The sequence below is a fragment of the Schistocerca americana genome, chromosome 10 (genome assembly GCF_021461395.2).
Source record: "Schistocerca americana isolate TAMUIC-IGC-003095 chromosome 10, iqSchAmer2.1, whole genome shotgun sequence".
Lineage (NCBI taxonomy): Eukaryota > Metazoa > Arthropoda > Insecta > Orthoptera > Acrididae > Schistocerca > Schistocerca americana.
In genome coordinates, this window is record NC_060128.1 from 21,961,257 (window position 1) to 21,981,872 (window position 20,616).

Here is a 20,616-nt window from a genome sequence, read left to right on the forward strand (position 1 = left end):
AGACAGTAAGAAGGGACAGTCTTCTTGTACTTAAGTCGTCATTGTGACTTTAGTATTTATTTCCGATGCAATTTCGGTGTTCATCGTCAATAAGAAGGACAGAGGGATACAGTAAACCTGAAGTGAAGCATCAGAATCTATAACTAGTGTCACAGGAATGGTTCAAAGCATGGACAGTAGGAAGAGTCAGTCTTCTTGTACTTAAGTCTGCATTGTGCCTTTTGTATTTAATTCCGATACAATTTCTGTGTTTCACCATCAACAAGAAGGACCAAGTAATACAGTAAACCTGAAGTGACGCATCGGAATCTATAACTGGGTTCACAGGAATCTTTCTAAACATAGACAGTAAGAAGAGTCCGTCTACTTGTACTTAAGTCGGCATTGTGCCTTTTATATTTAATTCCGATGCAATTTCTGTGTTTCATCGTCAATAAGAAGGTCAGAGGGATACAGTAAACCTGAAGTTAAGCATCCGAATCTGTAACTAGTGTCACAGGAATGGTTCAAAACATAGACAGTAGGAAGAGTCAGTCTTCTTGTACCTAAGTCGGCATTGTGCCCTTTTTAATTTAATTCCGATGCAATTACTGTGTATCATCGTCAATAAGAAGGTCAGAGGGATACACTAAACCTGAAGTGAAGCTTCGGAATCTCTAACTAGTGTCGCAGGAATGGTTCAAAACATAGTCAGTAAGAAGAGTCAGTCTTCTTGTACTGATGTCGGCATTGTGCATTTTGTATTTAATTCCGATGCAATATCTGTTTTTCATCGTCAATAACAAGGTCAGAGGGATACAGTAAACCTGAAGTGAAGCATCGGAATCTATAACTAGTGTCACAGGAATGGTTTAAAACATGGACAGTAGGAAGAGTCAGTCCTCTTGTACTTAAGTCGGCATTGTGCCTTTTGTATTTAATTCCGATGCAATTTCTGTGTTTCATCGTCAATAAGAAGGTCCAAGGGATACAGTAAACCCGAAGTGAAGCATCGGAATCTATAACTAGGTTCACAGTAATGGTTCAAAACATAGCCAGTAAGAAGAGTCAGTCTTCTTGTACTTAAGTCGGCATTGTGCCTTTTGTATTTAATTCCGATGCAATTTCTGTGTTTCATCGGCAATAAGAAGGTCAGAGGGATACAGTAAACCTGAAGTGAAGGATCGGAATCTATAACTAGTTTCACAGGAATAGTTCATACATAGAGAGTAGGAAGAGACAGTCTTCTTGTACTTAAGTCGGCATTGTGCCTTTTGTATTTAATTCCAATACATTTTCTGTGTTTCATCGTCAATAAGAGGGTCAGAGGGATACAGTAAACCTGAAGTAAAGCATCGGAATCTATAACTAGTGTCACAGGAATGGTTCAAAACATAGTCAGTAAAAAGAATTAGTCTTCTTGTACTTCAGTCGGCATTGTGCCTTTTAATTGAGTTCCGATGCAATTTCTGTGTTTCATCGTCAATTAGGAGGTCAGAGGGATACCGTAAACCTGAAGCATCGGAATCTCTAACTAGCGTCACAGGAATGGTTCAAAACATAGTCAGTAAGAAGAGTCAGTCTTCTTGTACTTAAGTCGGCATTGTGCCTTTTGTATTTAATTCCGATGCAATTTCTGTATTTCGTCGTCAATAGGAGCGTCAGAGAGACACAGCAAACTTGAAGTGAAGCATCAGAATCTTTAACTAGTGTTACAGGAATGGTTCAAAACATAGACAGTAAGAAGAGTCAGTCTACTCGTACTTAAGTCGCCATTGTGCCTTTTGTATTTAATTCCGATGCAATCTCTGTGTTTTATCGTCAATAAGAAGGTCAGAGGGATACAGTAAACCTGTAGTGAAGAATCGGAATCTATAACTAGCGTCACAGGAATGGTTCAGAGCATAGGAAGTAGGAAGGGTCAGTCTTCTTGTACTTAAGTCGGCATTGTGCCTTTTTATTCAATTTCGGTGATATTTCTGTGTTTCGTCGTCAATAAGAAGGTCAGAGGGATTCAGTAAACCAGAAGTGAGGAATCGGAATCTATAACTAGTGTCACAGGAATGGTTCAAAAGATAGACAGTAAGATGAGTCAGTCTTCTTGAACTTAAGTCAGCATTGTGCCATTTCTATTTAATTCCGATGCAATTTCTGTGTTTCATCGCCAATAAGAAGGTCAGAGGGATACTGTAAACCTGAAGTGAAGTATCGGAATCTATAACTAGTGTCACAGGAATGGTTCAAAGCATAGACAGTAAGAAGAGTCAGTCTTCTTGTACTTAAGTCGGCATTGCGCCTTTTGTATCTAATTCCGATGCAGTTTCTGTGTTTCATCGTCAATAAGAATTTCCAAGGGATACAGAAAACCCGAAGTGAAGCATCGGAATCTATAACTAGGTTCACAGGAATGGTTCAAAACATAGACAGTAAGAAGAGTCAGTCTTCTTGTACTTAAGTCGGCATTGTGCATTTTGTATTTAATTCCGATGCAAATTCTGCGTTTCATCGGCAATAAGAAGGTCAGAGGGATACAGTAAACCTGAAGTGAAGCATCGGAATCTATAACTAGTGTCACAGGAATGGTTCATACATAGAGAGTAGGAAGATACAGTCTTCTTGTACTTAAGTCGGCATTGTGCCTTTTGTATTTAATTCCGATGCAATTTCTGTGTTTCATCGTCAATAAGAGGGTCAGAGAGATATAGTAAACCTGAAGTAACGCATCGGAAACCATAACTAGTGTCTCAGGAGTGGTTCAAAACATAGTGAGTAAAAAGAGTCAGTCTTCTTGTACTTAAGTCGGCATTGTGCCTTTTAATTGAATTCCGATGCAATTTCTGTGTTTCATCGTCAATAAGAAGGTCAGAGGGATGCCGTAAACCTGAAGTGAAGCATCGGAATCTCTAACTAGCGTCACAGGAATGGTTCAAAACATAGTCAGTAAGAAGAGTCAGTCTTCTTGTACTTAAATCGGCATTGTGCCTTTTGTATTTCATTCCGAGGCAATTTCTGTGTTTCGTCGTCAATAAAAAGGTCAGAGGGACACAGTAATCCTGAAGTGAAGAATCAGAATCTATAACTAGGGTTACAGGAATGGTTCAAAACATAGACAGTAAGAAGAGTCAGTCTACTTGTACTTAAGTCGGCATTGTGCCTTTTGTATTTAATTCCGATGCAATTTCTGTTTTTCATCGTCAATAAGAAGGTCAGAGGGATACAGTAAACCTGAAATGAAGCATCGGATTCTATAACTAGGTTCACAGTAATGGTTCAAAACATAGACAGTAAGAAGAGTCAGTCTTCTTGTACTTAAGTCGGCATTGTGCCTTTTGTATTTAATTCCGACGCAATTTCTGCGTTTCATCGGCAATAAGGAGGTCAGAGGGATACAGTAAACCTGAAGTGAAGCATCGTAATCTATAACTAGTGTCAAAGGAATGGTTCATACATAAAGAGTAGGAAGAGACAGTCTTCTTGTACTTAAGTCGGCATTCTGCCTTTTGTATTTAAGTCCGATGCAATTTCTGTATTTCATCGTCAATATGAAGGTCAGAGGGATACTGTAAACCTGAAGTGAAGCATCGGAATCTATAACTAGTCTCACAGGAATTGTTCAAAGCATAGACAGTAAGAAGGGTCAGTCTTCTTGTACTTAAGTCGGCATTGTGCCTTTTGTATTTATTCCGATGCAATTTCTGTGTTTCGTCGTCAATAAGAAGGTCAGAGGGATACAGTAAACCAGAAGTGAGGAATCGGAATCTATAACTAGTGTCACAGGAATGGTTCATAAAATAGTCTGTAAGAAGAGTCAGTCTTCTTGAACTGAAGTCGGCATTGTGGCATTTCTATTTAATTCCGATGCAATTTCTATGTTTCATCGCCAATAAGAAGGTCAGGGGGATACTGTAAACCTGAAGCGAAGTATCGGAATCTATAACTAGTGTCACAGGAATGGATCAAAGCATAGACAGTAAGAAGGGTCTGTCTTCTTGTACTTAAGTCGGCACTGCGCCTTTAGTATTTAATTCCGATGCAATTTCGGTGTTTCAACGTCAATAAAAGGTCTGAGGGATACTGTAAACCTGAAGTGAAGCATCGGAGTCTATAACTAGTGTCACAGGAATGGTTCAAAACATGGACAGTAGGAAGAGTCAGTCTTCTTGTACTTAAGTCGGCATTGTGACTTTACTATTTAATTCCGTTGCACTTTCAGTGTTTCATCGTCAATAAGAAGGTCCAAGGGATACAGTAAAATTGAAATCAAGCATCGGATTCTATAACTAGTGTCACAGGATTGGTTCAAAACATAGACAGTAGGAAGAGCCAGTCTACATGTACTTTAGTCGGCATTGTGCCTTTTGTATTTAATTCCGAGGCAATTTCTGTGTTTCATCGTCAATAAGAAGGTCAGAGGGATACAGTAAACCTGAACTGAAGCATCGGAATCTATAACTAGTGTCACAGGAATGGTTCAAAACATAGTCAGTAAGAAGAGTCAGTCTTCTTGTACTTAATTCGGCATTGTGCATTTTGTTTTTAATTCCGATGCAATTTCTGTGTTTCATCGTCAATACGAAGGACCAAGAGATACAGTAAACCTGAAGTGAAGCATCGGAATCTATAACTAGTGTCACAGGAATGGTTCAAAACATAGTCAGTAAGAAGAGTCAGTCTTCTTGTACTTAATTCGGCATTGTGCATTTTGTTTTTAATTCCGATGCAATTTCTGTGTTTCATCGTCAATACGAAGGACCAAGAGATACAGTAAACCTGAAGTGAAGCATCGGAAACTATAACTAGTGTCACAGGAAAGGTTCAAAACATAGACAATAGGAAAGGTCAGTCTTCTTGTACTTAACTCGGCATTGTGCCCTTTTCAATATAATTCCGAAGCAATTACTGTGTTTCATCGTCAACAAGAAGGTCAGAGGGATACACTAAACCTGAAGTGAAGCATTGGAATCTCTAACTAGTGTCACAGGAATGGTTCAAAACATAGTCACTAAGAAGAGTCAGACTTCTTGTACTGAAGTCGGTATTGTGCACTTTTCAATTTAATTCCGATGCAATTCCTGTGTTTCATCGTCAATAAGGCGATCAGAGGGATACACTAAACCTGAAGTGAAGCATCGGAATCTCTAACTAGTGTCACAGGAAAGGTTCAAAACATAGTCAGTAAGAAGAGTCAGTCTTCTTGTACTTAAGTCGGCATTGTGCCTTTTGCATTTAATTCCGATGCAATATCTGTGTTTCATCGTCAATAAGAAGGTCCAAGGGATACAGTAAACCTGAAGTGAAGTATCGGAATCTGTAACTAGCGTCACAGGAGTGGTTCAAAAGCATAGACAGTAAGAAGAGTCTGTCTTCTTGTACTTAAGTCGGCATTGTGCCTTTTCTATTTAATTCCGATGCAATTTCTGTGCTTCATCGTCAATAAGAATGTCAGAGGGATGCAGTAAACCTGAAGTGAAGCATCGGAATATATAACTAGTGTCACAGGAATGGTTTAAAACATAGACAGTAGGAAGACTCAGTCTTCATGTACTTGAGTCGGCATTGTGCCTTTTGTATGTAATTCCGATGCAATTTCTGTGTTTCGTCGTCAATAAGAAAGTCAGAGGGTACAGTAAACCTGAAGGGAAGCATCAGAACCTATAACTAGTGTCACAGGAATGGTTCAAACATAGACAGTAAGAAGAGTAAATCTACTTGTTCTTAAGTCGGCATTGTGCCTTTTGTATTTAATTCCGATGCAATTTCTGTGTTTCATCGTCAATAAGAAGGTCAGAGGGATACAGTAAACCTGAGGTGAAGAATCGGAATGTACAACTAGAGCCACAGGAATGGTTCAAAACATAGAAAGTAGGAAGAGTCAGTCTTCTTGTACTTAAGTCGGCATTGTGCCTTTTCTATTTAATTCCGATGCGATTTCTGAGTTTCATCGTCAATAAGAAGGTCAGAGGGATACAGTAAACCTGAAGTGAGGCATCGGAATCTATAACTAGTGTCACAGGAATGGTTCAAACATAGACAGTAAGAAGAGTCAGTCTTCTTGTACTTAAGTCGGCATTGTGCCTTTTCTATTTAATTCCGACGCAATTTCTGTGTTTCATCGTCAATAAGAAGTTCAGAGGGATACTGTAAACCTGAAGTGAAGCATCGGAATCTATAACTAGTGTCACAGGAATGGTTCAAAACATAGACAGTAAGAAGGGACAGTCTTCTTGTACTTAAGTCGTCATTGTGACTTTAGTATTTAATTCCGATGCAATTTCGGTGTTCATCGTAAATAAGAAGGACAGAGGGATACAGTAAACCTGAAGTAAAGCATCAGATTCTATAACTAGTGTCACAGGAATGGTTCAAAGCATGGACAGTAGGAAGAGTCAGTCTTCTTGTACTTAAGTCTGCATTGTGCCTTTTGTATTTAATTCCGATGCAATTTCTGTGTTTCACCATCAATAAGAAGGACCAAGTTATACAGTAAACCTGAAGTGACGCATCGGAATCTATAACTGGGTTCACAGGAATCTTTCTAAACATAGACTGTAAGAAGAGTCAGTCTACTTGTACTTAAGTCGGCATTGTGCCTTTTATATTTAATTCCGATGCAATTTCTGTGTTTCATCGTCAATAAGAAGGTCAGAGGGATACAGTAAACCTGAAGTTAAGCATCGGAATCTGTAACTAGTGTCACAGGAATGGTTCAAAACATAGACAGTAGGAAGAGTCAGTCTTCTTGTACCTAAGTCGGCATTGTGCCCTTTTTAATTTAATTCCGATGCAATTACTGTGTATCATCGTCAATAAGAAGGTCAGAGGGATACACTAAACCTGAAGTGAAGCTTCGGAATCTCTAACTAGTGTCGCAGGAATGGTTCAAAACATAGTCAGTAAGAAGAGTCAGTCTTCTTGTACTGAAGTCGGCATTGTGCATTTTGTATTTAATTCCGATGCAATATCTGTTTTTCATCGTCAATAACAAGGTCAGACTGATACAGTAAACCTGAAGTGAAGCATCGGAATCTATAACTAGTGTCACAGGAATGGTTTAAAACATGGACAGTAGGAAGAGTCAGTCTTCTTGTACTTAAGTCGGCATTGTGCCTTTTGTATTTAATTCCGATGCAATTTCTGTGATTTATCGTCAATAAGAAGATCAGAGGGATACAGAAAAGCTGAAGTGAAGTATCAGAACCTATAACTAGTGTCACAGGAATGGTTCAAAACATAGACAGTAAGAAGAGTAAATCTACTTGTTCTTAAGTCGGCATTGTGCCTTTTGTATTTAATTCCGATGCAATTTCTGTGTTTCATCGTCCATAAGAAGGTCAGAGGGATACAGTAAACCTGAGGTGAAGAATCGGAATGTATAACTAGAGCCACAGGAATGGTTCAAAACATAGAAAGTAGGAGGAGTCAGTCTTCTTGTACTTAAGTCGGCATTGTGCCTTTTCTATTTAATTCCGATGCGATTTCTGTGTTTCATCGTCAATAAAAAGGTCAGAGGGATACAGTAAACCTGAAGTGAGGCATCGGAATCTATAACTAGTGTCACAGGAATGGTTCAAACATAGACAGTAAGAAGAGTCAGTCTTCTTGTACTTAAGTCTGCATTGTGCCTTTTCTATTTAATTCCGACGCAATTTCTGTGTTTCATCGTCAATAAGAAGTTCAGAGGGATACTGTAAACCTGAAGTGAAGCATCGGAATCTATAACTAGTGTCACAGGAATGGTTCAAAACATAGACAGTAAGAAGGGACAGTCTTCTTGTACTTAAGTCGTCATTGTGACTTTAGTATTTAATTCCGATGCAATTTCGGTGTTCATCGTAAATAAGGAGGACAGAGGGATACAGTAAACCTGAAGTGAAGCATCAGAATCTATAACTAGTGTCACAGGAATGGTTCAAAGCATGGACAGTAGGAAGAGTCAGTCTTCTTGTACTTAAGTCTGCATTGTGCATTTTGTATTTAATTCCAATGCAATTTCTGTGTTTCACCATCAATAAGAGGGACCAAGTTATACAGTAAACCTGAAGTGACGCATCGGAATCTATAACTGGGTTCACAGGAATCTTTCTAAACATAGACAGTAAGAAGAGTCAGTCTACTTGTACTTAAGTCGGCATTGTGCCTTTTATATTTAATTCCGATGCAATTTCTGTGTTTCATCGTCAATAAGAAGGTCAGAGGGATACAGTAAACCTGAAGTTAAGCATCGGAATCTGTAACTAGTGTCACAGGAATGGTTCAAAACATAGACAGTAGGAAGAGTCAGTCTTCTTGTACCTAAGTCGGCATTGTGCCCTTTTTAATTTAATTCCGATGCAATTACTGTGTATCATCGTCAATAAGAAGGTCAGAGGGATACACTAAACCTGAAGTGAAGCTTCGGAATCTCTAACTAGTGTCACAGGAATGGTTTAAAACATGGACAGTAGGAAGAGTCAGTCCTCTTGTACTTAAGTCGGCATTGTGCCTTTTGTATTTAATTCCGATGCAATTTCTGTGTTTCATCGTCAATAAGAAGGTCCAAAGGATACAGTAAACCTGAAGTGAAGCATCGGAATCTATAACTAGGTTCACAGGAATGGTTCAAATCATAGACCGTAAGAAGAGTCAGTCTTCTTGTACTTAAGTCGGCATTGTGCCTTTTGTATTTAATTCCGTTGCAATTTCTGTGTTTCATCGCGAATAAGAAGGTCAGAGGGATACAGTAAACCTGAAGTGAAGCATTGGAATCTGTAACTAGTGTCACAGGAACGGTTCAAAACATAGACAATAGGAAGAGTCAGTCTTCTTGTACTTAGGTCGGCATTGTGACTTTTCTATTTAATTCCGTTGCACTTTCTGTGTTTCATCGTCAATAAGAAGGTCCAAGGGATACAGCAAACCTGAAATGAAGCATCGGATTCTATAACTAGTGTCACAGGAATGGTTCTAAACATAGTCAGTAAGAAGAGTGAGTCTTCTTGTACTTAATTTGGCATTGTGCATTTTGTATTTAATTTCGATTCAATTTCTGTGTTTCATTGTCAATAAGAAGGTCCAAGGGATGCAGTAAACCTGAAGTGAAGCATAAGAATACATATCTAATGTCACAGGAATGGTTTAAAACATAGACAGTAGGAAGACTCAGTCTTCATGTCCTTATGTCGGCATTGTGAAATTTGTATTTAATTCCGATGCAATTTCTGTGTTTCGTCGTCAATAAGAAGGTCAGAGGGACGCAGTAAACCTGAAGTGAAGCAACGGAATCCGTAACTAGTGTCACAGGAATGGTTAAAAAAAAAAAAAACATTAGGAAGAGTCAGTCTTCTTGTACTTAAGTCGGAATTGTGCATTTTCAATTAAATTCCGTTGCACTTTCTGTGTTTCATCGTGAATAAGAAGGTCAGAGGGACACAGCAAACCTGACGTCAAGCATCGTAATGTATAACTAGTGTCGCAGGAATGGTTCAAAACATAGAAAGAAGATTTAGTCTGCTTGTACTTAAGTCGTCATTGTGCCTTTTCTATTTAATTCCGATGCAATATCTGTGTTTCATCGTCAATAAGATGGTCCAAGGGATACAGTAAACCTGAAGAGAAGCATCGGAATCTGTAACTAGCGTCACAGGAATGGTTCAAAACATAGACAGTAAGAAGAGACAGGCTTCTTGTACTTAAGTCGGCATTGTGCATTTTCTATTTAATTCCGATGCAATTTCTGTGTTTCATCGTCGATAAGAAGGTCAGAGGGATACAGTAAACCTGAAGTGAAGCATCGGAATCTATAACTAGTGTCACAGGAAGGGTTCAAATCATAGTCAGTAAGAAGAGTCAGTCTTCTTGTACTTATGTCGGCGTTGTGCCCCTTGTATTTAATTCCGATGCAATTTCTGTGTTTCATCGTCAATAAGAAGGTCCAAGGGATACAGTAAAACTGAAGTGAAGCTACGGAATCTCTAACTAGTGTCACATGAATGTTTCAAAACATAGTCAGTAAGAAGAGTCAGTCTTCTTGTACTTACGTCGGCTTTGTGCCTTTTGTATTTAATTCCTATGCAATATCTGTGTTTCATCGTCAATAAGATGGTCCAAGGGATACAGTAAACCTGAAGAGAAGCATCGGAATCTGTAACTAGCGTCACAGGAATGGTTCAAAACATAGACAGTAAGAAGAGACAGGCTTCTTGTACTTAAGTCGGCATTGTGCATTTTCCATTTAATTCCGATGCAATTACTGTGTTTCATCGTCGATAAGAAGGTCAGAGGGATACAGTAAACCTGAAGTGAAGCATCGGAATCTATAACTAGTGTCACAGGAATGGTTCAAAACATAGACAGTAGGAAGAGTCAGTCTTCTTGTACTTAAGTTGGCATTGTGCCTTTTCTATTTAAATCCGATGCAAATTCTGTGTTTCGTCGTCAATAAGAAGGTCAGAGGGATACAGTAAACCTGAAGTGAAGCATCAGATTCTGTAACTACCGTCACAGGAATGGTTCAAAGCAGTCAGAAAGAAGGGTTAGTCTTCATGTACTTAAGTCGGCATTGTGGCTTTTCTATTTAACTCCGATGCACTTTCTGTGTTTCATCGTCAATAAGAAGGTCCAAGGGGTACAGTAAACCTGATATGAAGCTCGGAATCTATAACTAGTGTCACAGGAATGTTTCAAAACATAGGCAGTAGGAGGAGTCAGTCTACATGTACTTAAGTCGGCATTGTGCCGTTTGTATTTAATTCCGATGCAATTTCTGTGTTTCATCGTCAATAAGAAGGTCCATGGGATACAGTAAACCTGAAGTGAAGCATCGGAATCTGTAACTAGCTTAACTGGAATGGTTCAAAACATAGTCAGTAAGAAGAGTCAGTCTTCTTGTACTTAAGTCGGCATTGTGCCTTTTCTATTTAATTCCGATGAAATTTCTGTGTTTCATCGTCAATAAGATCGTCCAACGGATACAGTAAACCTGATGTGAAGCATCGAAATCTATAACTAGTGTCACAGGAATGGTTCCAACATAGATTGTAGGAAGAGTCAGTCTTCTTGTACTTAAGTCGGCATTGTGCCTTTTCTATTTAATTCCGATGCAATTTCTGTGTTTCATCGTCAATAGGACGGTCAGAGGGATACAGTAACCCTGAAGTGAAGCATCGGAATCTGTAACTAGCGTCACAGGAATGGTTCAAAACATAGACAGTAAGAAGAGTCAGTCTTCTTGTACTTAAGTCGGCATTGTGCCTTTTCTATTTAATTCCTATGCAATTTCTGTGTTTCATCTTCAATAAGAAGGTACAAGGGATACAGTAAACCTGAAGAGAAGCATCGGAATCTATAACTAGTGTAACAGGAATGGTTCAAATCATAGTCAGTAAGATGAGTCAGTCTTCTTGTACTTAGGTCGCCATTGTGCCTTTTCTATTTAATTCCGATGCAATATCTGTGTTTCAACGTCAATAAGAAGGTCAGAGGGATACAGTAAACCTGAAGTGAAGCATCGGAATCTATAACTAGTGTCACAGGAATGGTTCCAAACATAGTCAGTAAGAAGAGTCAGTCTTCTTGTACTTAAGTCGGCTTTGTGCCTTTTCTATTTATTTCCGATGCAATTTCTGTATTTCATCGTCAATACGAAGGTCCAAGGGATACAGTAAATCTGAAGTGAATCATCGGAATCTATAACCAGTGTCACAGGAATGGTTCAAAACATAGTCAGTACGAAGAGTCAGTCTTCTTGAACTTAAGTCGGCATTTTGCTTTTGTATTTAATTCCGATGCAATTTCTGTGTTTCATCGTCAATAAAAGGGTCCAAGGGATACAGAAAACCGACAGTGAAGCATCGGAATCTATAACTAGTGTCACAGGAATGGTTCAAAACATAGAAAGAAGAGTTAGGCTGCTTGTACTTAAGTCGGCATTGTGCCTTTTCTATTTAATTCCGATGCAATTTCTGTGTTTCATCGTCAATAAGAAGGTCAGGGGGATACAGTAAACCTGAAGTGAATCATCGGAATCTATAACTAGTGTCACAGGAATGGTTCCAAACATAGTCAGTATGAAAAGTCAGTCTTCTTGTACTTAAGTCGGCATTGTGCCTTTTGTATTTATTTCCGATGCAATTTCTGTGTTTCATCGTCAATATGAAGGTCCAAGGGATACAGTAAACCTGAAGTGAATCATCGGAATCTATAACTAGTGTCACAGGAATGGTTCAAATCATAGTCAGTAAGAAGAGTCAGTCTTCTTGTACTTAGGTCGGCATTGTGACCCTTGTATTTAATTCCGATGCATTTTCTGTGTTTCATAGTCAATTAGAAGGTCCAAGGGATAAAGTAAACCTGAAGTGAAGCATCGGAATCAATAACTAGTGCCACAGGAATGGTTCAAAAGATAGACAGTAAGAAGAGTCAGTCTTCTTGTACTTAAGTCGGCATCTTGCACTTTTCAATATAATTCCGATGTAATTACTGTGTTTCATCGTCAATAAGAGGGTCAGAGGGATACAGTAAACCTGAAGTGAAGCATCGGAATCTCTAGTGTCACAGGAATGGTTCAAAACATAGACAGTAAGAAGAGTGAGTCTTCTTGTACTTACGTCGGCTTTGTGCCTTTTGTATTTAATTCCGATGCAATATCAGTGTTTCATCGTCAATAAGAAGGTCCAAGGGATACAGTAAACCTGAAGAGAAGCATGGGAATCTGTAACTAGCGTCACAGGAATGGTTCAAAATATAGACAGTAAGAAGAGACAGTCTTCTTGTACTTAAGTCGGCATTGTGCCTTTTCTATTTAATTCCGATGCAATTTCTGTGTTTCATTGTCAATAAGAAGGTCAGAGGGATACAGTAAACCTGAAGTGAAGCATCGGAATCTATAACTAGTGTCACAGGAATCGTACAAAAGATAGTCAGGAAGAGGAGTCAGTCTTCCTGTACTTAAGTCGGCGTTGTGCCTTTTCTATTTAATTCCGATGCAATTTATATGCTTCATCGGCAATATGAAGGTCAGAGGGATACAGTAAACCTGAAATGAAGCATCGGAATCTATAACTAGTGTCACAGGACTGGTTCAAAACATAGACAGTAGGAAGAGTCAGTCTTCTTGTACTTAAGTCGGCATTGTGCCTTCTCTATTTCATTCCGATGCAATTTCTGTGTTTCATCGTCAATAAGATGGTCAGAGGGATACAGTAAACCTGAAGTGAAGCATTGGATTCTGTAACTACTGTCACAGGAATGGTACAAAACAGTCAGAAAGAAGGGTTAGTCTTCTTGTACATAAGTCGGCATTGTGCCTTTTCTATTTAATTCCAATGCACTTTCTGTGTTTCATCGTCAATAAGAAGGTCCAAGGGATACAGTAAACCTGATATGAAGCATCGGAATCTATAACTAGTGTGACAGGAATGTTTCAAAACGTAGACAGTAGGAGGAGTTAGTCTAGATGTACTTAAGTCGGCATTGTGCCGTTTGTATTTAATTCCGATGCATTTTCTGTGTTTCATCGTCAATAAGAAGGACAGAGGAATACAGTAAATCTGAAGTGAAGCATCGGAATCTATAACTAGTGTCACGAGAATGGTTCAAAACATCGTCAGCAAGAAGAGTCAGTCTTCTTGTACTTAAGTCGGCATTGTGCCTTTTGTATTTAATTCCGATGCAATTTCTGTGTTTCATCGTCAACAAGAAGGTCCAAGGGATACAGTAAACCTGATGCAAAGCATCATAAACTATAACTAGTGTCACAGGAATGGTTCCAACATAGACTGTAGGAAGAGTCAGTCTTCTTGTACTTAAGTCGGCATTGTGCCTTTTGTATTTATTTCCGATGCAATTTCTGTGTTTCATCGTCAATATGAAGGTCCAAGGGATACAGTAAACCTGAAGTGAATCATCGGAATCTATAACAAGTGTCACAGGAATGGCTCAAATCTTAGTCAGTAAGAAGAGTCAGTCTTCTTGTACTTAGGTCGGCATTGTGCCCCTTGTATTTAATTCCGACGCATTTTCTGTGTTTCATCGTCAATAGGAATTTCCAAGGGATACAGTAAACCTGAAGTGAAGCATCGGAATCAATAACTAGTGCCACAGGAATGGTTCAAAACATAGACAGTAAGAAGAGTCAGTCTTCTTGTACTTAAGTCGGCATTGTGCCCTTTTCAATATAATTCCGATGTAATTACTGTGTTTCATCGTCAATAAGAAGGTCAGAGGGATACAGCAAACCTGAAGTGAAGCATCGGAATCTCTAGTGTCACAGGTATGGTTCAAAACATAGTCAGTAAGAGGAGTCAGTCTTCTTGTACTTACGTCGGCTTTGTGCCTTTTGTATTTAATTCCGATGCAATATCAGTGTTTCATCGTCAATAAGAAGGTCCAAGGGATACAGTAAACCTGAAGAGAAGCATCGGAATCTGTAACTAGCGTCACAGGAATGGTTCAAAATATAGACAGTAAGAAGAGACAGTCTTCTTGTACTTAAGTCGGCATTGTGCCTTTTCTATTTAATTCCGATGCAATTTCTGTGTTTCATTGTCAATAAGAAGGTCAGAGGGATACAGTAAACCTGAAGTGAAGCATCGGAATCTATAACTAGTGTCACAGGAATCGTACAAAAGATAGTCAGGAAGAGGAGTCAGTCTTCTTGTACTTAAGTCGGCGTTGTGCCTTTTCTATTTAATTCCGATGCAATTTATATGCTTCATCGGCAATATGAAGGTCAGAGGGATACAGTAAACCTGAAGTGAAGCATCGGAATCTATAACTAGTGTCACAGGACTGGTTCGAAACATAGACAGTAGGAAGTGTCAGTCTTCTTGTACTTAAGTCGGCATTGTGCCTTTTCTATTTCATTCCGATGCAATTTCTGTGTTTCATCGTCAATAAGATGGTCAGAGGGATACAGTAAACCTGATGTGAAGCATTGGATTCTGTAACTACCGTCACAGGAATGGTACAAAACAGTCAGAAAGAAGGGTTAGTCTTCTTGTACATAAGTCGGCATTGTGCCTTTTCTATTTAATTCCGATGTACTTTCTGTGTCCCATCGTCAATAAGAAGGTCCAAGGGATACAGTGAACCTGATATGAAGCATCGGAATCTATAACTAGTGTCACAGGAATGTTTCAAAACGTAGCCAGTGGGAGGAGTTAGTCTAGATGTACTTAAGTCGGCATTGTGCCGTTTGTATTTAATTCCGATGCAATTTCTGTGTTTCATCGTCAATAAGAAGGACAGAGGAATACAGTAAATCTGAAGTGAAGCATCGGAATCTATAACTAGTGTCACGAGAATGGTTCAAAACATCGTCAGTAAGAAGAGTCAGTCTTCTTGTACTTAAGTCGGCATTGTGCCTTTTGTATTTAATTCCGATGCAATTTCTGTGTTTCATCGTCAACAAGAAGGTCCAAGGGATACAGTAAACCTGATGCAAAGCATCATAAACTATAACTAGTGTCACAGGAATGGTTCCAACATAGACTGTAGGAAGAGTCAGTCTTCTTGTACTTAAGTCGGCATTGTGCCTTTTGTATTTATTTCCGATGCAATTTCTGTGTTTCATCGTCAATATGAAGGTCCAAGGGATACAGTAAACCTGAAGTGAATCATCGGAATCTATAACAAGTGTCACAGGAATGGCTCAAATCTTAGTCAGTAAGAAGAGTCAGTCTTCTTGTACTTAGGTCGGCATTGTGCCCCTTGTATTTAATTCCGATGCATTTTCTGTGTTTCATCGTCAATAGGAAGGTCCAAGGGATACGGTAAACCTGAAGTGAAGCATCGGAATCAATAACTAGTGCCACAGGAATGGTTCAAAACATAGACAGTAAGAAGAGTCAGTCTTCTTGTACTTAAGTCGGCATTGTGCCCTTTTCAATATAATTCCGATGTAATTACTGTGTTTCATCGTCAATAAGAAGGTCAGAGGGATACAGCAAACCTGAAGTGAAGCATCGGAATCTCTAGTGTCACAGGTATGGTTCAAAACATAGTCAGTAAGAGGAGTCAGTCTTCTTGTACTTACGTCGGCTTTGTGCCTTTTGTATTTAATTCCGATGCAATATCAGTGTTTCATCGTCAATAAGAAGGTCCAAGGGATACAGTAAACCTGAAGAGAAGCATCGGAATCTGTAACTAGCGTCACAGGAATGGTTCAAAACATAGACAGTAAGAAGAGTCAGCCTTCTTATACTCAAGTCAGCATTGTGCCTTTTCTATTTAATTCCTATGCAATTTCTATGTTTCATCTTCAATAAGAAGGTCCAAGGGATACAGTAAACCTGAAGTGAAGCATCGGATTCTATAACTAGTGTCACAGGAATGGTTCAAATCATAGACAGTAAGATGAGTCAGTCTTCTTGTACTTAAGTCGGCATTGTGCCTTTTCTGTTTAATTCCGATGCAATTTCTGTGTTTCATCGTCAATAAGAAGGTCAGAGGGATACAGAAAACCTGAAGTGAAACATCGGAATCTATAACTAGTGTCACAGGAATGGTTCAAATCATAGTCAGTAAGAAGAGTCAGTCTTCTTGTACTTAAGTCGGCATTGTGCCTTTTCTATTTAATTCCGATGCAATATCTGTGTTTCATCGTCAATAAGAAGGTCAGAGGGATGCAGTAAACCTGAAGTGAAGCATCGGAATCTATAACTAGTGTCACAGGAATGGTTCCAAACATAGTCAGTAAGAAGAGTCAGTCTTCTTGTACTTAAGTCGGCATTGTGCCTTTTCTATTTATTTCCGATGCAATTTCTGTGTTTCATCGTCAATACGAAGGTCCAAGGGATACAGTAAATCTTAAGTGAATCATCGGAATCTATAACTAGTGTCACAGGAATGGTTCAAAACATAGTCAGTATGAAGAGTCAGTCTTCTTGAACTTAAGTCGGCATTGTGCTTTTGTATTTAATTCCAATGCAATATCTGTGTTTCATCGTCAATAAGAAGGTCCAAGAGATACAGTAAACCTGAAGTGAAGCATCGGAATCTGTAACTAGCGTCACAGGAATGGTTTAAAACATAGACAGTAAGATGGGTCAGTCTGCTTGTACTAATGTCGGAATTGAGCCTTTTCTATTTAATTCCGATGCAATTTCTGTGTTTCATCGTCAATAAGAAGGTCAGAGGGATACAGTAAACCTGATGTGAAGCATCGGAATCTATAACTAGTGTCACAGGAATGGTTCAAATCATAGTCAGTAAGAAGAGTCAGTCTTCTTGTAGTTAAGTCGGCATTGTGTTTTTTCTATTTCATTCCGATGCAATTTCATTGTTTCATCGTCAATAAGAATGTCAGAGGGATGCAGTAAACCTGAAGTGAAGCATCGGAATCTGTAACTTGCGTCAGAGGAATGGTTCAAAACATAGACAGTAAGAAGAGTCAGTCCCCTTGTACTTAAGTCGGCATTGTGCCTTTTCTATTTAATTCCGATGCAATTTCTGTGTTTCATCGACAATAAGAACGTCCATGGGATACAGTTAACCTTATATGAAGCATCGGAATCTGTAACTAGTGTCACAGGAATGGTTCCAACATAGACTGAAGGAAGAGTCAGTCTACTTGTACTTAAATCGGCATTGTGCCTTTTCTATTTAATTCCGATGCAATTTCTGTGTTTCATCGTCAATAAGAAGGTCGGAGGAATACACTAAACCTGAAGTGAAGCATCGGAATCTGTAACTAGCGTCACAGGAATGGTTCAAACATAGACAGTAAGAAGAGTCAGTCTTCTTGTACTTGAGTCGGCATTGTGCCTTTTCTACTTAATTCCTATGCAATTTCTGTGTTTCATCTTCAATAAGAAGGTCCAAGGGATACAGTAAACCTGAAGTGAAGCCTCGGAATCTGTAACTTGCGTCAGAGGAATGGTTCAAAACATAGACAGTAAGAAGAGTCAGTCCTCTTGTACTTAAGTCGGAATTGTGCCCTTTTCAATTTCATTCCGATGCAATTACTGTGTTTCATCGTCAATAAGATGGTCAGAGGGATACAGTAAACCTGAAGTGAAGCATCGGAATCTATAACTAGTGTCACAGGAATGGTTCAAAACATAGTCAGTAAGAAGAGTCAGTCTTCTTGTACTTAAGTCGGCATTGTGCCCTTTGTATTTAATTCCGATGCAATTTCTGTGTATCATCGGCAATAAGATGGTCCAAGGGATACAGTAAACCAGAAGTGAAGCATCGGAATCAATAACTAGTGTCACAGGAATGGTCAAAACATAGACAGTAAGAAGAGTCAGTCTTCTCGTACTTAGGTCGGCATTGTGCCCTTTTCAATTTAATTCCGATGTAATTACTGTGTTTCATCGTCAATAAGAAGGTCAGAGTGATACAGTAAACGTGAAGTGAAGCATCGAAATCTCTAACTAGTGTCACAGGAATGTTTCAAAACATAGACAGTAGGGAGAGTCATTCAACATGTACTTAAGTCGGCATTGTGCCTTTTGTATTTAATTCCGATGCAATTTCAGTGCTTCATCGTCAATAAGAAGGTCAGAGGGATACAGTTAACCTGAAGTGAAGCATCGGAATCTATAACTAGTGTCACAGGAATGGTTCAAAACATAGTCAGTAAGAAGAGTCAGTCTTCTTGTACTTAAGTCGGCATTGTGCCCTTTGTATTTAATTCCGATGCAATTTCTGTGTATCATCGTCAATACGATGGTCCAAGGGATACAGTAAACCTGAAGTGAAGCATCGGAATCTGTAACTACCGTCACAGGAATGGTTCAAAACAGTCAGAAAGATGAGTTCGTCTTCTTGTACTTAAGGCGGCATTGTGCCTTTTCTAATCAATTACGATGCACTTTCTTTATTTAATCGTCAATAAGAAGGTCCAATGGATACAATAAACCTAAAATGATGCATCGGAATCTATAACTAGTTGTCACAGGAATGTTTCAAAACATAGACAGTAGGAAGAGTCAGTCTACATGTACTTAAGTCGGCATTGTGCCGTTTGTATTAATTCCGATGCAATTACTGTGTTTCATCGTCAATAAGTAGGTCAGAGGGATACAGTAAACCTGAAGTGAAGCATCGGAATCTCTAACTAGTGTCACAGGAATGGTTCAAAACATAGTCAGTATGAAGAGTCAGTCTTCATGTACTTAAGTCGGTATTGTTCCCTTTGTATTTAATTCCGATGCAATATCTGTGTTTCATCGTCAATACGAAGGTCCAAGGGATACAGTAAACCTGAAGTGAAGCATCGGAATCTGTAACTTGCGTCACAGGAATGGTTCAAAACATAGTCAGTAAGAAGAGTCAGTCATCTTGTACTTAAGTCGGCATTGTGCCCTTTGTATTTAATTCCGATGCAATTACTGTGTTTCATCGTCAATAAGAAGGTCCAAGGGATACAGTAAACCTGAAGAGAAGCATCGGAACCTGTAACTAGCGTCACAGGAATGGTTAAAAACATAGACAGTAAGAAGAGTCAGTCTTCTTGTACTTAAGTCGGCATTGTGCCTTTTCTATTTAATTCCGATGCAATATCAGTGTTTCATCGTCAATAAGAAGGTCAGAGGCATACAGTAAACCTGAAGTGAAGCATCGGAATCTGAAACTACCGTCACAGGAATGGTTCAAAACAGTCAGAAAGAAGAGTTAGTCTTCTTGTACTTAAGTCGGCATTGTGCCTTTTCTATTAAATTCCGATGCACTTTCTTTATTTCATAGTCAATAAGAAGGTCCAAGGGATACAGTAAACCTGTAGTGAAGCATCGGAATCTGTAACTAGCGTCACAGGAATGGTTCAAAACATAGTCAGTAACAAGAGTCAGTCTTCTTGCACTTAATTCAGCATTGTGCCTTTTCTATTTAATTCCGATGCAATTTCTGTGTTTCATCGTCAATAAGAAGGTCAGAGGGATACAGTAAACCTGAAGATAAGCTTCGGAATCTGTAACTAGCGTCACAGGAATGGTTCAAACATAGACAGTAAGAAGAGTCAGTCTTCTTGTACTTAAGTCGGAATTGTTCCATTTCTATTTAATTCCGATGCAATTTCTGTGTTTCATCGTCAATAAGAAGTTCCAAGGGATAACGTAATCCTGAAGCGAAGCATCGGAATCTATAACTAGTGACACAGGAATGGTTCAAATCATAGTCAGTAAGAAGAGTCAGTCTTCTTGTACTTAAGCCGGCATTGTGCCTTTCCTATGTAATTCAGATGCAATATCTGTGTTTCATCGTGAATAAGGAGGTCAGAGGGATAGAGTAAACCTGATGTGAATCATCGGAATCTATAACTAGTGTCACAGGAATGGTTCAAAACATAGTCAGTACGTAGAGTCAGTCTTCTTGTACTAAAGTCGGCATTGCGCCTTTTCTATTTAATTCCGATGCAATTTCTGTGTTTCATCGTCAATACGAAGGTCCAAGGGATACAGTAAACCTGAAGTGAAGCATCGGAATCTATATCTAGTGTCACAGGTATGGTTCAAAACATAGACAGTAAGGAGAGTCAGACTTCTTGTACTTAAGTTGGCATGGTGCCATTTCGTATTTAATTCCGATGCAATTTCTGGGTTTCAAAGAGAATAAGAAGGTCAGAGGGATACAGTAAACCTGAAGTGAAGCATCGGAATCTATAACTAGTGTCACAGGAATGGTTCAAAGGATAGACAGTAAGAAAGGTCAGTC